Genomic DNA, 5,484 nt, shown 5'->3' with positions numbered 1-5,484 from the left:
GCCCCCCCCACAAACACCGATCTACAGCCTGCTCCCCTCCCGTGATCACAGCCCCCCCCACAAACACCGATCTACAACCTGCTCCCCTCCCGCGATCACAGCCCCCCCGACAAACACCGATCTACAGCCTGCTCCCGTCCCGTGATCACAGCCCCCCCCACAAACACCGATCTACAACCTGCTCCCCTCCCGTGATCACAGCCCCCCCCCCAAACACCGATCTACAGCCTGCTCCCCTCCCGTGATCACAGCCCCCCCCCCAACACCGATCTACAACTTGCTCCCCTCCCGTGATCACAGCCCCCCCCACAAACACCGATCTACAACCTGCTCCCCTCCCGCGATCACAGCCTCCCCCACAAACACCGATCTACAGCCTGCTCCCCTCCCGCGATCACAGCCCCCCCCACAAACACCGATCTACAGCCTGCTCCCCTCCCGCGATCACAGCCCCCCCCACAAACACCGATCTACAGCCTGCTCCCCTCCCGTGATCACAGCCCCCCCCCAAACACCGATCTACAACCTGCTCCCCTCCCGCGATCACAGCCCCCCCCACAAACACCGATCTACAGCCTGCTCCCCTCCCGCGATCACAGCCCCCCCCACAAACACCGATCTACAGCCTGCTCCCCTCCTGCGATCACAGCCCCCCCCCCAAACACCGATCTACAGCCTGCTCCCCTCCCGTGATCACAGCCCCCCCCACAAACACCGATCTACAGCCTGCTCCCCTCCCGTGATCACAGCCCCCCCACAAACACCGATCTACAACCTGCTCCCCTCCCGTGATCACAGCCCCCCCCACAAATACCGATCTACAGCCTGCTCCCCTCCCGCGATCACAGCGCCCCCCCCACAAACACCGATCTACAGCCTGCTCCCCTCCCGCGATCACAGCGCCCCCCCCACAAACACCGATCTACAGCCTGCTCCCCTCCCGTGATCACAGCCCCCCCCACAAACACCGATCTACAGCCTGCTCCCCTCCCGTGATCACAGCCCCCCCCATAAACACCGATCTACAGCCTGCTCCCCTCCCGCGATCACAGCCCCCCCAAACACCGATCTACAACCTGCTCCCCTCCCGCGATCACAGCCCCCCCCAAACACCGATCTACAACCTGCTACCCTCCCGTGATCACAGCCCCCCCCCAAACACCGATCTACAACCTGCTCCCCTCCCGTGATCACAGCCCCCCCCACAAACACCGATCTACAACCTGCTCCCCTCCCGTGATCACAGCCCCCCCCACAAACACCGATCTACAACCTGCTCCCCTCCCGCGATCACAGCCCCTCCCCCACAAACACCGATCTACAACCTGCTCCCCTCCCGCGATCACAGCCCCCCCCACAAACACCGATCTACAACCTGCTCCCCTCCCGCGATCACAGCCCCCCCCACAAACACCGATCTACAGCCTGCTCCCCTCCCGTGATCACAGCCCCCCCCACAAACACCGATCTACAACCTGCTCCCCTCCCGCGATCACAGCCCCCCCGACAAACACCGATCTACAGCCTGCTCCCGTCCCGTGATCACAGCCCCCCCCACAAACACCGATCTACAACCTGCTCCCCTCCCGTGATCACAGCCCCCCCCCACAAACACCGATCTACAACCTGCTCCCCTCCCGTGATCACAGCCCCCCCGACAAACACCGATCTACAGCCTGCTCCCCTCCCACGATCACAGCCCCCCCCACAAACACCGATCTACAGCCTGCTCCCCTCCCGCGATCACAGCCCCCACAAACACCGATCTACAACCTGCTCCCCTCCCGTGATCACAGCCCCCGCCACAAACACCGATCTACAGCCTGCTTCCCTCCCGTGATCACAGCGCCCCCCCCACAAACACCGATCTACAGCCTGCTCCCCTCCCGCGATCACAGCCCCCCCCACAAACACCGATCTACAACCTGCTCCCCTCCCGCGATCACAGCCCCCCCGACAAATACCGATCTACAGCCTGCTCCCCTCCCGTGATCACAGCCCCCGCCACAAACACCGATCTACAGCCTGCTCCCCTCCCGTGATCACAGCCCCCCCCCATAAACACCGATCTACAACCTGCTCCCCTCCTGTGATCACAGCCCCCCCACAAACACTGATCTACAACCTGCTCCCCTCCCGCGATCACAGCCCCCCCCACAAACACCGATCTACAACCTGCTCCCCTCCCGCGATCACAGCCCCCCCCACAAACACCGATCTACAGCCTGCTCCCCTCCCGTGATCACAGCACCCCCCAAACACCGATCTACAGCCTGCTCCCCTCCCGTGATCACAGCACCCCACAAATACCGATCTACAGCCTGCTCCCCTCCCACGATCACAGCCCCCCCCACAAACACCGATCGACAGCCTGCTCCCCTCCCGCGATCACAGCGCCCCCCCACAAACACCGATCTACAGCCTGCTCCCCTCCCGCGATCACAGCCCCCCCCCAAACACCGATCTACAGCCTGCTCCCCTCCCGCGATCACAGCCCCCCCCACAAACACCGATCTACAGCCTGCTCCCCTCCCACGATCACAGCGCCTCCCCCACAAACACCAATCTACAGCCTGCTCCCCTCCCGCGATCACAGCGCCCCCCCACAAACACCGATCTACAGCCTGCTCCCCTCCCGCGATCACAGCCCCCCCCCAAACACCGATCTACAGCCTGCTCCCCTCCCGCGATCACAGCCCCCCCACAAACACCGATCTACAGCCTGCTCCCCTCCCACGATCACAGCGCCTCCCCCACAAACACCGATCTACAGCCTGCTCCCCTCCCACGATCACAGCCCCCCCCACAAATACCGATCTACAGCCTGCTCCCCTCCCGCGATCACAGCGCCCCCCCCAAACACCGATCTACAGCCTGCTCCCCTCCCGCGATCACAGCCCCCCCCCAAACACCGATCTACAGCCTGCTCCCCTCCCGCGATCACAGCACCCCCCACAAACACCGATCTACAGCCTGCTCCCCTCCCGCGATCACAGCCCCCCCCACAAACACCGATCTACAGCCTGCTCCCCTCCCGTGATCACAGCCCCCCCCACAAACACCGATCTACAGCCTGCTCCCGCCCCGTGATCACAGCCCCCCCCACAAACACCGATCTACAACCTGCTCCCCTCCTGTGATCACAGCCCCCCCCCACAAACACCGATCTACAGCCTGCTCCCCTCCCACGATCACAGCCCCCCCCACAAACACCGATCTACAACCTGCTATCGTCCCACGATCACAGCCCCCCTCTTAAACACCGATCTACAGCCTGCTCCCCTCCCGCGATCACAGCCCCCCCCACAAACACCGATCTACAGCCTGCTCCCCTCCCGTGATCACAGCCCCCCCACAAACACCGATCTACAGCCTGCTCCCCTCCCGTGATCACAGCCCCCCCCACAAACACCGATCTACAGCCTGCTCCCCTCCCGTGATCACAGCCCCCCCCACAAACACCGATCTACAGCCTGCTCCCCTCCCGTGATCACAGCCCCCCCCACAAACACCGATCTACAGCCTGCTCCCCTCCCGCGATCACAGCGCCTCCCCCACAAACACCGATCTACAACCTGCTCCCCTCCCGCGATCACAGCGCCCCCCCCACAAACACCGATCTACTACCTGCTCCCCTCCCGCGATCACAGCGCCCCCCCCACAAACACCGATCTACAACCTGCTCCCCTCCCGTGATCACAGCCCCCCCAACAAACACCGATCTACAACCTGCTCCCCTCCCGCGATCACAGCGCCCCCCCCACAAACACCGATCTACAGCCTGCTCCACTCCCGTGATCACAGCCCCCCCCACAATCACCGATCTACAGCCTGCTCCCCTCCCGTGATCACAGCCCCCCCCACAAACACCGATCTACAACCTGCTCCCCTCCCGTGATCACAGCGCCCCCCCACAAATACCGATCTACAACCTGCTCCCCCTCCCGTGATCACAGCCCCCCCCACAAACACCGATCTACAGCCTGCTCCCCTCCCGCGATCACAGCCCCCCCCACAAACACCGATCTACAGCCTGCTCCCCTCCCGTGATCACAGCCCCCCCCACAAACACCGATCTACAGCCTGCTCCCCTCCCACGATCACAGCCCCCCCCACAAACACCGATCTACAACCTGCTCCCCTCCCGTGATCACAGCCCCCCCAAACACCGATCTACAACCTGCTCTGCTCCCGCGATCACAGCCCCCCCTCACAAACACCGATCTACAGCCTGCTCCCCTCCCACGATCACAGCCCCCCCCCCCACAAACACCGATCTACAGCCTGCTCCCCTCCCACGATCACAGCCCCCCCCACAAACACCGATCTACAACCTGCTCCCGTCCCACGATCACAGCCCCCCTCTTAAACACCGATCTACAGCCTGCTCCCCTCCCGCGATCACAGCCCCCCCCACAAACACCGATCTACAGCCTGCTCCCCTCCCGTGATCACAGCCCCCCCCACAAACACCGATCTACAGCCTGCTCCCCTCCGTGATCACAGCCCCCCCCACAAACACCGATCTACAGCCTGCTCCCCTCCCGTGATCACAGCCCCCCCCACAAACACCGATCTACAGCCTGCTCCCCTCCCGTGATCACAGCCCCCCCCACAAACACCGATCTACAGCCTGCTCCCGTCCCGTGATCACAGCCCCCCCCACAAACACCGATCTACAGCCTGCTCCCCACCCATGATCACAGCACCCCCGCACAAACACCGATCTACAACCTGCTCCCCTCCCACGATCACAGCCCCCCCCACAAACACCGATCTACAGCCTGCTCCCGGCCCGTGATCACAGCCCCCGCCACAAACACCGATCTACAGCCTGCTCCCCTCCCGTGATCACAGCCCCCCCCACAAACACCGATCTACAGCCTGTTCCCCTCCCGTGATCACAGCCCCCCCCCACAAACACCGATCTACAGCCTGCTCCCCTCCGTGATCACAGCCCCCCCCCACAAACACCGATCTACAACCTGCTCCCCTCCCACGATCACAGCCCCCCCCACAAACACCGATCTACAGCCTGCTCCCCTCCCGTGATCACAGCCCCCCCCCACAAACACCGATCTACAGCCTGCTCCCCTCCTGTGATCACAGCCCCCCCCACAAACACCGATCTACAGCCTGCTCCCCTCCCGTGATCACAGCGCCTCCCCACAAACACCGATCTACAGCCTGCTCCCCTCCCGTGATCACAGCCCCCCCCACAAACACCGATCTACAGCCTGCTCCCCTCCCGTGATCACAGCCCCCCCCCAAACACCGATCTACAACCTGCTCCCCTCCCGCGATCACAGCCCCCCCACAAACACCGATCTACAGCCTGTTCCCCTCCCACGATCACAGCCCCCCCCATAAACACCGATCTACAGCCTGCTCCCCTCCCACGATCACAGCCCACCCCACAAACACCGATCTACAACCTGCTCCCGTCCCACGATCACAGCACACCCCATAAACACCGATCCACAG

The sequence above is a fragment of the Somniosus microcephalus genome, chromosome 10 (genome assembly GCF_052327205.1).
Source record: "Somniosus microcephalus isolate GS21.2 chromosome 10, FLI_Smic_1.0, whole genome shotgun sequence".
In the NCBI taxonomy this organism is placed as follows: Eukaryota; Metazoa; Chordata; class Chondrichthyes; order Squaliformes; family Somniosidae; genus Somniosus; species Somniosus microcephalus.
The sequence above is the reverse complement of the archived record's forward strand: the minus strand, read 5'-3'. Positions refer to the sequence as shown.